Raw genomic sequence first — 12387 nt, 5'->3', positions numbered from 1 at the left:
TCAAATTCACAGTCAGTGCTCCGCTGCCCCATAAATGCCTGCCTGGAAGCTGAGATGATGCTGTTCTCTATGGATCTAGAGTGTCCCCCTTTCCAAGCCCCCAGACACAGATGCAACTGGGTGGAGTGTTCAGGTGCCTGAGTTCCTTCAGCTTTGGTACTCACCTTTCGCCAGGACTGAGCATCGTCAGACCAGAGGGAGAAAGACGCCAAGGCTTAGAGGTGTATATTGTCTTCTGCACCAAGCTGAGCTCTTTTGCAGTCAGGGATTAGGAGGGAGCCTCCTAGGCCAGCACTGACAGCCCACCTGTGGAAGCCACACTTCAGGTTAAAATGTGAGAGGCTAAAGTTCCCTGTGCTATAGAATAGGTCCTTGTTGGTTATCTATTTTAAACAAAGCAGTGTGTACATGTCAATTCCAAACTCCCAAAATATTCCTCCCTCTGCTCAATATTCTGTAATAACCTAAATGGGAAAAGAATTTGAAAAAGAATAGATACATGTATATATATAACTGAATCACTTTGCTGTACACCTGAAACTGACACGACATTGTTAATCAACTATACTTCAATATAAAATAAAAACTGAGGGGCTTCCCTGGTGGCGCAGTGGTTGAGAATCTGCCTGCCAATGCAGGGGACATGGGTTCAAGCCCTGGTCTGGGAAGATCCCACATGCCGCGGAGGAACTAGCCCTGTGAGCCACAATTACTGAGCCTGCGTGTCTGGAGCCTGTGCTCTGCAACAAGAGAGGCCACAGTAGTGAGAGGCCCGCGTACCACGATGAGGAGTGGCCCCCACTTGCCGCAACTAGAGAAAGCCCTCGCACAGAAACGAAGAGCCAACACAGCCATAAATAAATAAAATAAAATAAAATAAAATAAAAAAATAAATAAAAGAAAAACTTAAAAAAAGAAAAGATAAAAAAATGAAATAAAATGCTATGCAAAGTTTAAAAAAAAATGTGAGAGGCTACTGCTGGGAACAGTGGCTTTATCAGCATAGAGGGCTTGGGAATCCAGCTGATCTACAGAAAATGGACTCCTCAGCCCCTCTCCAGGTCTCTCAATCAGAATTTCCAGGGATGAGGTAGAGGAATCAATGTATTTATTATGCTCCCAGGTAATTCTGATTCACAGCCCAGGTTTGGGCCCTACTGGTTTCCATAACTCTTGTTGTGATAAAAGGAAGATTAGCATATCTTTAGAAGAAACAATTTCTTAGTTCTAAACTCCAGAAGGAGTTTGCCACGTGTGTGTCTTTATCCAGGGCTTACTGATCAGCGGAACAAGTAAAGCTAGCAGCAATTTCATTCCTCAGATGCAGAAATGTTCATGTGGACACACCTTACACCCACCTGCGATCAACCTGAGGCCAGAACCCTAGGCATTTCCCTGGTAAAAGCATTTCAGGCCTGGCTACAATGATAAGGTTCAGGCTGGGCTTCTAATCTATGCCTGGCAGCCCACTGAGGCTAAGAGCAGCCTCAACAAAGAGGCCAAACCCCCCCCCCCCAACCCCACATTCTCATCTGGTGGCTGAAACCTTCCAAAAAGAGAGATGAGTACAATGATGATAGAATTTTTCAATATAGGCAACTTGGATTTTCTCAATCATATACAACGTATGAGATAAAAATAGCTTCAGAAAACATTACAATATTTACAATGATGTAGAACACAATCCAAACACAACCTCTGTCCTTGCCTTGCAAATGCAGCTTGAAGGCAAGTGGGTTAGACTTCTTTTCCAGCCAGGTGCCCTCTGCTAAGTCCCTTCCATCTACATGGGAAAGCTGCCGCTGCTATTGTAAACAGTAAAGAAGTGAATTAGCAAAGAGTGTATGGCAGTGGGGACACTTGGCTCGGACCTCTGGGCCTTTCATTTACTGATTGCACAACCTTGAAACGTTAGCTGAAGTTGATCGTCATCTGTAAAATGGGATAATAGGGGCCTATCTGACAGGGTTGGAGGATCAATCGGACAAAGGACATGAAAGGTCTAAGTAAGCAGTAAAAACAAGGGGTGTATTATAAGACATGGTATGTGTTCTACTGAGCTGGCAGTTTAGGAGAGGAGATGATAAATTGGAAAATTAAGTGAAATTCAAGTTATTGCGAAAGCCCAAACGTGGAAGGGATTTATCTGGCCTAGAGATCGTAAGGCACTTTTCTTCACAAAGAAGATTCGAACTGAATCTTTAGGGGTGGGTGGAAGTCTTCTAGGAGGACAAAGGGAGGCAGTATAGCATAGGTGAGGGGAAAAAAATGGATGCTCATTTCCGGAAATAGCCATGTCAGTTGACATGACTGGTTCATAAGGTGCATTTTGAGGGATAGGAATTACAGAAGTAGGAGGTAGGGAGCCTCTAATTAGGCTTTTGTTGCTTTGTGCTGAAAGGGAAGGCCTTTCTGTTGAACACACTGAAGGACCCATGGAGGCTTTATAAAGGAGAGTGACGTGAATAGATTTGGGTGTAGAAAGGTCACTCCGGAAATGCTGATTAAGATGGACAGGAGCAGAGTGAGAGGAGGCACGAAGGCCGCAGCTGGAGGGGGTGTTGCAGGAATCCTGGTAAGGAGAGACAGACGCAGCAGTGATGGAGTGGACGTTACTTATTTGAAAGATGCTAAGAAGGCAAGAAAGGCAGGACTCAGTAACTGATTGGTTGGGGCAGGTAAAGGGGAATAAGAAATCAAGGCTGTCTCCCAGCTTACAAATGCAGGTGAATGAGTAAATGATTTGCACACTGACCAAGAGAGAAAGAAAAGAAGATGAGCAAATTGAAGAGTAAGCTGATGTGGGAGAGAGTGGATTTGCTTTGAGACATGTTGAGTTGAAAACTACCTGTGAAAATCCAGAAGGAAAATTCCAGTAACTATGGAAATGAACATCTCTAATTTATGGGGGGAAAAACTCAGGGGAAAACAATCTCATGATGTGGAAGCTAAGAGTAGTTATTTGATGGCAGGATGTTCTTAGAAGAAGTTTGCTAATAGCAAATACAGTGGTTATTTTCAGAAATTGAACTGCTTGGAGGATTGTGTTTCTTTCTCCATGAGCTGAGCTCTGGGTTCAGAGCCACACAACCAACAGTGCTCAACCATATTCTTGAGGCTCCAAACAAAACTCAAGGACTTTTCAGCTGTGCCATGCCCAAGGTGAGATAACCCTGGACAATGGTGAAGGTCATAGACATAGTCAAATGAGACAGTGTACATGAAATTGCTTTGAAGTCCCTCAAGAAACAGCAGTGTCTTCTCTCTTTCCTCGTTTCCTCACAGAGGGGCAGCCCACAGCAATATGATCAGAAGCTGCGTCATGCCTGGCACATTATCTGACATACAGTAGTTATGCAGTTAATGCTTCGTGAATAAACTGCCGAAGGTAGGTACATGTTAATCAAACAGAATAAACATTCCAATGGAACTGGAGGAGGCTGGAAGAAGTTTGGGTTCCCCCCCGCCCCCAGGTAGAAGTGACGCCCAAAGTGGGTACATTCAGATTTTAGTCAACGGTGGCATTTCACCCTGGCCACATCTCAAGGGAACCATTAGGGGGGTTGAAAGTGGGAAACTGAAATTTTCTTTCTTTCAAGGAGGAAATGAAAAGTTCCAAGAAGGGATGAGTGGGTGCGGCTTCTTTTTAAACAGCGGTGAAATGCTACATCAGGTCATAAACCTGCGGTAGACTTTAGTGACTGTGCTTAAATGGATGAGTCTCATTGCCTTATGAGATCCGGAAAAGCCATAAAAATTCATGGCCTACTTGTGGCTGAGCTCTAATAAAGGAATAATCGGTGCTTTAAGCGAGGGGTAATGGGAGGTACAGTGGGAGATTTACTGGAGCAATAAGGGCTGCAGAGAGAGAGTAGGTTTTTCATCCCAATTACACTGACAGACAACAGTGCAAGACTTCCCTGACACACACTTGCAATCCTGTTCTGTTAAGTGACAAGATGGGGTCCTTAGTTCTTCCTTCTCCTGCACTTGCAGGAATCAAGCCTTGGAGTTTTACTCAGGGCTCCTGTCATCAAGGTCAATAAATCTGCACTGAGGCTCCCATTAGAGATCACTTGGTATGGTGGAAAGAACTTGGAATGTGGATAAGGGAGAACTTTAGTTTTAAACCCAGCTCTGTCACTTACTAGATGGTTTTCTTATTGACCCTAATGATTCCTTCCCAATTATTCCTTCCTGTCCATTGCCATGGGACTTGGGATGTCTATCTATGGGAGAAGCCCTCACTCCTATGACCTGGACTTCAAGCTTGGCCGTATGACTTGCTTTGGCCAATGGAATGTGAGTCGAAGCAATGTATGCCACAATCCAAAGGAACTTTAAGAGCCTTTGGGAGGGGAGCCGTTGCTCTTTTCTCTCTGCCATGGGAATAATATACCCCAAATCAGGATTGTTTTTTAGTCTGGGTTCTGGAATAAAGAAGACCCATAGGGCAGAGCCAAAGCTGCCTTCAGACACTGCACTAGGAATGTAATATGATTGAGAATTAAAGGCTTGTTGTTCCAAGACATTGAGACATTGGGGGTGTTTGTTACCTCAGTATAACACAGTGAAAGCTGACTGACACACAGAGTGATTTTGGGAAAAGCTCTTAACCTGACTGAGCACTATTTTCCCTAAAATGATGACAATACACTCATTTTTATGTTTGGGTGGACATCAAATGAGATTCTTGCGCCATGTATGACAGAGTACCATTAATGGTGGTTTTTGTTATTCTAATTTGCTACTCAATTAGAGAAATAAGAGAGGCTAAGTTGCTTTTTCAACAGGTGTGCTTCTGATTAGCTATGTTTCAGTGACTTGTTGCTGTGGAGTCCCTGTACCAATGTGGCAATCAGGAACTGATTGGACATTTATGACACCCTTCTTCCAGGACTAGGGCAAAAGAGTTTCTCAGATCTTTTCATTACAGCCTTCACAAGCTGTGAAAGAAATAGCAGCAGGTTCACTTTCACCCCATTACACGTCCAGTCAATGGAACACTGCCTTTTCCTTACCTGGGGTGACGGTCAGGCAGCTAAGCGCTGGCTCCTATGGCCCTTTGTACCTGGCCACACTGCTATGAAAGCCAGGGGACTGTGCTCATTGCAATCACAGTAACAGCCTCTTGCCCAGGCCCAGCCATACATGGTTCACAAAGCTTCCACAGTGTTCCTTTTGATTTTCACAACAGCTCTATGAGCTTTTCATTCCCTCACTCATTCATTCAACCAAGTGCCAGCTACATGGTTTCTGCCTTCATGGAGGTTGGTAATATTGTATTAGTGCCAGTTTATGACTAGTTATTGTATTTATCCAGCAAATATTATTTTGCATCTACTGTGTGCTGGGTATTGTAAAGTCAATGAAGATACCCAAATGAACCAAGCCTGGTCCAGCCCTCAAGCTCACAGTTGCAAAACAAGGATGCAGACACGTAAATCACCATGTCTGAAAGGTTATAGCAGAAGTGTGACCACAGAGATTGAACCAAGTGTGTGGGGCACAAAGAAGTGAGACAGTGAGTCTGTCTGGAGAATCAGGGAACCCAGGCCACAGGAAGGGCCATAGGGGCTGGGTTCTGAGAGGTGACGGGTAGCGTACCAGTTGGATGGAGCAACAGTGGAAACAATGTAGAGATTAGAAAGGAGGTCTGTGCGTGGCTACAGCACAGGGTCAGCTGGGGCCATAGGGAGAGACGGGACTCAATAGGTAGGAAGAAGTATGTTGTAAAGAACCTTGAGGTACAAAGGAGTTTATCTTTATTCTGTAGGCAATGGTGAGACTTCACATAAAGTGTTCTAAACAGAGGACTATCGTGGTCACATGTTTTTAAAGAGATCAAACCGGCAACAATGTAGTCTATTGGAAATAAGAAAGACTAGGGTAAAGGAAACCAGTTAAGAGGTTAATTCCAAAATCCAGAGTCCTGAACTAACGTGTGCTCACTCCAAAGTCTTGGGTTTCTGCCAAGGACTTGTACTCATAGGGAGATGTCACCCCTATTTCATACCACCTCTGACCTTCCTTTGGGAAAAGCACACACTTAACAAATGATCCACCCACTTAGTTAATTATAGTCTTTTATCAGAGGGATAATCGCTTCCCAGATACCTCACACACTTTCTCTGGATGGTGATCCCAAGATCAGGGTCACCAGGATAATCAGCTAGGGCTTGATGATGAATGGCAAACTAACATGTGCTCTGAGCACCAAAAAAGCAGGGATTTTTTAAAAAGTACGTGTAGACACATTTTAAAATCATCATGGAAAAATCAGAACTTTGTTGGATTTGGATACACTTACTTTATAATTTACCTTTGTTTTCCATTGCATATAATGTGGGGAATAGTGGTGGCAGTGGAGGTGGGACACATATTTTTAGCACAGAAGTCTTCTAAAGGACTCGCTCTGGCCCTGATTATGCCCTCTTTTCTCTGGTCACACTGCAGGTGGCCATAGCCATTTCCTTCCTTGGAACTCCTTTATAGAGAGAGTCTAGACAGCAGCAAGCAGGAAACTGCAATGAATTGGATTCGTCACTCACAGCAATGCTGAGGACATCACCACCGCCCTTAGTAAGGCTACACAAGGGGACACGGCTAGCAACTCTTACTGCTTAACTGTTCAGGTTTGAACTCCATGTAAGTTTATTTGGGCAACAGAACTGGAACCAGAGTATTTCATACTTCGGTTACTCAAAAACAGTATTAAATTGAGATCCTCTATACTGTCAGGGCTTGAAAGTCTTGGTGATTATTGTAGGGCAGGTTTCTTAAGCTGTAGATAAACTACTCCAAACTAGGGCAATCCCAACACTCTTCCAAAGGATCCTGATTGGAGGCCCATCTGTTTCAAGAAGGTCGGCTCCATAGAGAGAGGCTGAGAGGAATGAGCTGTTCTGTTAACAATATAAGTCGTTGCTGTTCCCAAAATGGTTCCCAAACACAACCCAGTAGGCTATACTCCACTAGAGAACCGAAATCTGAAAGGTCTATTCAGGCTTTCTAGGCTGGAGTCATTTGAAATCACACTTTAAGCTTTCCCTACTAATTCTATCTTTATTCTTTGGTCACAAGCCACAAGCTTTCCACCAGAGTTCTCTTGAGATAATAAAGGTACATATTGAGCACTTACTATGTGCCAGGCATATGCTAAATGTTTTACATGCATTCTCTGATTTACTCTTCATATCTATGGGGCATAAACTATTATGATCTCTATTTAGCAGATAAGGAAACTGAGACACAATGATCTTTGGTAACTAGGCCAAAGTCATAGAGCAAGTAAGTTTTGGAGCCCAGGCTGGAATTTAGGAAGCCTAACTCTAGAGCCAACCTTCTTGACCATTTGCTTTCCTGCCTAGGAGTTTAACCTGATCTTTTATTCTAATTTACAAGCATTTGTTAACTTCATTTGTAGGGGAGAAAACGGAGGTGAGAGAGGTTAAGTGACTTGCCTCAGGTCACATCGCTAGTGGTCACAGTGCTGGAACAGGCATACAAAATCATTGCCTCTTTGACTTCTTAATTTGACATCCTCATTTTAACCTAAACTAGGCCTAAGATGATTTTATCCCCTCAAGGGAAAGAACAAAGGGAGGTGGGAGTGGGGTGGCATTTATTGAGCTCTTTCTAAGCATCAAGTAATCTGCTAGGCACTTTATATCCAACATTCATTCATTCAAGCAACAACCTGGAAATGTTGGCATTATTGCTTCCATTTTCCAAATGAGAAAACAGAGGCTTCAGGAGGTCAGGGAAACCTTCCCAGATACCAAGTGATGGAGCTGGGGCTCCAGACCCCATCTTTGTGAACATGATGCCCGGGCTCCTCTACCAAGAATTTAATAGTGGTTTATCCCTTGCAGGTGTGGATTTTATTCTGTACCTGCTTTTACCAGGTCATCAAGGATGAAAGAGTAAAATGGGTCTTGAACCAACACAGGCCATCTTCTTCCATCATCCCCCCACGAGATCCTGCCCACTATGATTTAACTTGAATTTGTAAGCAGTTTCTCCAAGGCTCTGGGTCAAATGGCTTGTGATGTTTTGGGAAGATTCCTCCCCCTGATCCTGTTTCCTGACTCTTCTGACTTGGGTCGAGCAATGAGAAGCCTCACAATTTATTTAAAGGTTACCCACCAGAGAAAACATCTTCTAGACCTTGGCTTGAAATTGCTAGGTGAGCCAAGTCATATTTTAGGTACAACGAATGTGTTATTTCCCAAGTATTGGGGGTTTAATACAGCAACAGAAGACTCTCACCAGAAACCGTCCCCCCTAACTTTGAAATATGTGTGTACAGCAGAGAAATTTTTCTGGTTTTGATGCCCTTGCAAAAATTGTCAACACACTGTATCTTTTTTTACAGCTCTTTGATGTACTTGAAGGGGTTTCTTCCTTGAACAAGAAGCCACAACTCCAAATGTGTTTAAAACAGAAGCCCCTAAACATTTGAAGTTCAGTTCAGAATTCCTAAGCGGAAACTTGGCAAGAAGTCCTAACTTAAATTAGGAAAAAGGAAAAAAAAAAAAAAGAAAAACTCTTCTCTCATCCATAAAGTATCAAATGTATACTTCCCAATAGAAAACAGACTTTTCACATCCATGTCATGCTGGTCTATCTTTTTATTCACTGCATTTTCCCCACAAAACTTAGACTTTTCGACTCATATCAAAAGCACGGTAAAGACCATTTGGATGTATTGCTTTCATCTCAAATTCAACAAGCCGAAGTCTTAACCTGTAATCTTTTCTCTACTCGGTGTTCTTTGCTTTCTTCTTTGTTTCCCCATGATATAGGCTCAAAATCTAGACAAGGACAGGAAATATGCCTCAATTATCTTTATATGCTTAGTACCCAGGCAGTGCTGGTACATAGAAGATGCTCAATAAATACTTGTTCAATAAATAGATTTAAAAGTCGTCTTCTCCTTTTCTCTCTCCTTCACCCATGCATCTTAGCTCTTCAAAGCCTTTATCACTTGTGTTTTACAATATGAGTACCCAACAGCCAAATATGGCCCATCTGATCAGGTTGCAACCTGTTTCAGATTTTTATGGAAAAAACAAAAAGCAAAATCATATAAAATCAGCCAGAAATAGAAACTAAGAGGCCAGTGGTTCCAAGTAATTATGGGTCTGAGTGCAGATTAGGGTCATTCTAAAAGAAGTGGACCCGGTGTAACTGTCACTGAATCTATGAACAATTTTAACCTTACATATTAAATTACTTTATAAGATCAAGGTAAAGTTTAATGGATCATTCCAAAGGATTTCTTACCAAAAAATAAGTATGTACCATATCATTAACATAAACTTCTTAAGAGCAGAATCCATAAAGCCCCTTTGAAGTCACTAGCATTCTTTGAACATGGAAACTACTTACTAAAGCTTCCATGTATCCTTGAGTCTCACTTGAGTCACTGTGCCCAAACTACCCACCAGCTATTAGCCCTCTTTTAAACTAAAATGTATTATCAGTAACGAATAGGCTTCATTATGCTCTATTTCTTTTCTTTTTTTTTTTTGTGGTACGCGGGCCTCTCACTGCTGTGGCCTCTCCCACTGTGGAGCACAGGCTCTGGAAGCGCAGGCCCAGCAGCCATGGCCCACGGGCCCAGCCGCTCCGCAGCATGTAGGATCCTCCCGGACCGGGGCACGAACCAGCGTCCCCTGCATCGGCAGGCGGACTCTCAACCACCGCGCCACCAGGGAAGCCCCATTACACTCTATTTCTGATTATGGGGTTCTCTATAAAAACCATATGCTTTTACTTATTTTTCCTTCAGTTATTTATCTCTCTCCATTCTTTTAATATATATTATGAATCTTATGGCTACTGCTGTAGTTCATACGTTCCTGTTCCACTAGATCAGTGGTTCTTAACTTGAGGTGTACGGTATAGAAGAGAGACTGTGGAAGTAGAGGTAAGGGCCCAGAAGCAAGAAAGCAGCATTGACTTCAAGCTGGCATGAGTCTAGAGAAACCTCAGACACGCTCATGAGAATAAGCAGATTCTGGAGGAAGGACCCACAGGGTTTAATATGCACCAGGCATAGTTTTAGGCAGTGGGGGGGAAGCAGTGAACACAAATTCTGCCCTCCTGCCCTTCCATTCTGATGGAACAAACGGCTAGCAAACAAATAAATACATATTATGAAAAATAGTCATGAGTGCTATGGAGACAAATGAAAGAGATAAGGAATGGAGAGTTCTATAAATTGCCATTTTATATAGGGTGGTCAGAGAAGGCCTCCCCGAGCAGAGAGCTGGTGGAAGAGAGAAGAAGGATTTGCTGTTATCTGGGGAAGAGCCTGAAGGCAGGGGAAACAACTGAAGCAAATGCCCTAAGGCAGGAAAAGACTTGGACCAGCTTCAGCAGCAGAAAGCAAGGTGGCCAGTATGGTTGGAGCAGAAGGTGGGAAAGATCATGTACAGCCTCGTGCTGGTGAGAGGGCTCACACCTTCACTCTAAATGAGTGTCTACTTAAAAAGACAATCTTTCCCTGATTCTATTGCCCCAGCATGCTGGTTGTCCATCATGTTCCAAGCACTCTGATAAGCTCTGGGAACGTACACATAAATAAGATCCAGTCCCTCATTAATAAGGAAACAGATATTTAGACAGATGAATCTAAGGCAAGGCAGCAAACAGGCAAGTGCTGTTAAGAGAGCTGGGTGGCCTTCAGGAGAGCTGAGACCCCTCTCAGCTTCAGAGAGGAGGTAGTCAGGTTTGGCTCGTGGAAATAGTTCCAGTATGATGGACCTTGAAGGATGGGCTGGATTTGAATATGGGCATCACTGAGCTACAGAACTTTCTAAGAAAACAAGTCAAGAGACAGAGGTGAAAATATGCCCGATATTTTCAGACAGTTGTGAGAATTGCCTGAGATGGGAAATGCCTGAAGGTGAGTAATTGGAAATGGGTTTGGACAAAAGGTTTGAAATTGTATGTTTGAGGTACATAGAGGCAAGACAGAGAATCAGTGAACCCTTATTAGCTCTGGGGTATAATATGCCTTCTACATCATTTCCAGATATGTATGTTTACATCTATACATGAAGATTTCATAGGAGAACAGTACATGCAGTGAACGTACAGGAATTAAATTGAACTCTCCTTTGGTGATTTGGTGAAAAGTTCTAAATTAGATTCGCTATTAGAGATAATTTATTATAAACCCTTCCGTCACCCTCCAACATTGCACTGACGAGGAGTATGAGTCCTAAAGGTTTAATAGGCAGTGAAAGGTCATGTTATTAATAGCTGATGAATCAAGAATCGGACTAATGTCCCATTATTTTCCTACCACATTTCTCTACTCAGCTCTATCCGGCTTTTCCATTACTGTACCAAAGTAAGGTGAGGGTGACACATTTAGTGTTTCAAATCCAGATCTTGAGCTGTCCTATTGTAATACACAGATGATATTAATGACTCATCTGCTATTCCTCCCCCAGCTGAGTGCAATCTACCTCCTTACAACTCCTTCACACTGTCAACCGTGACTTAGCTGCACAGCTGTAGGCAAGACCTTCCAAATACTCAACTATGGCATCTTCCACCCCTGCTTACTTCTCTGCAGGACAAAAAAAAAAAAAAGGAATTCCCTCCACCCACCACTACCACACCATTAAGAAGTTTTGTTTCCATTTATTTGCTCAGTGTTCCTTACGAGAAGATCTTGACTTGTTCTTTTTCAGTAATTGAGCTTAGCAACCAGATTAACACGCTTTTGGATTTTTCAAATTTATTTCTAATGAAAAGCAGAGTTGACAGAGAGCAAAAGAGAATGAGCCAACTTAGCCACAAAAGTAAATTTTAGCTCTTTGCTTGTATCTTAAAGAAAGACTAGAAATGTGGAAAAATCCTTCCAGAGCTTGATGTTTCATTTGAATCTTGAAAATAACAAACTAGCCTCAAGACTCCACCTAATGGCTAGCTGTTTCAGGAAACCCTCGGGGAACAGACCCCACTCCCCAAATCTGTGTGCCCTTGAAATTCCATACATACCTTTAAGATGATGGCACAGACCGTACTGTGTTGTGATAATTGCTCTACATGTCTCTTCTTTCCCACCAGGTTCACAGCACCTATCACAGTGGGGAAGAAAGAAGGAAGTTATCAAGATGGGAGGGAGGAAGGAAATGTTCAATGTACATGTTTTCCAAACTAACTCAAGACACATGATCTGGCAAAGAATGTCTTGGCTGCTACTTAGTTAAGAGTAACTTGAAGAGAAATAGCTTGGGTGTCAATACTAGGATTCCATGCACACTGCTGGTTTGTGATGACACCAGAAAAGAATGTTCTAATTTGAGACTGAAAATCTATGATGCTCATATACTCTGCTCACATTACATCTCAAACCTGGACAAA

At 42.8% G+C, this 12387-nt stretch overlaps 1 long non-coding RNA gene across 1 annotated transcript in view; it reads right to left on the bottom strand.

Moving 5' to 3' along the window:
• The window catches only part of LOC132492655 (uncharacterized), a 111345-nt gene extending 99234 nt beyond the window's left edge, over positions 1-12111 (bottom strand). The window contains exons 1-2 of the long non-coding RNA XR_009532841.1: positions 12022-12111; positions 165-306 (exon numbers count right to left, since the gene is read on the bottom strand). This is a non-coding gene — a long non-coding RNA (uncharacterized LOC132492655). The remainder of the gene's footprint in view (positions 1-164; positions 307-12021) is intronic.
• Positions 12112-12387: the final 276 nt, after the last annotated feature.

The sequence above is a fragment of the Mesoplodon densirostris genome, chromosome 6 (genome assembly GCF_025265405.1).
Source record: "Mesoplodon densirostris isolate mMesDen1 chromosome 6, mMesDen1 primary haplotype, whole genome shotgun sequence".
Lineage (NCBI taxonomy): Eukaryota > Metazoa > Chordata > Mammalia > Artiodactyla > Ziphiidae > Mesoplodon > Mesoplodon densirostris.
Note: the sequence above shows the minus strand (reverse complement) of the source record. Positions and strands in the feature narration are given on the sequence as shown.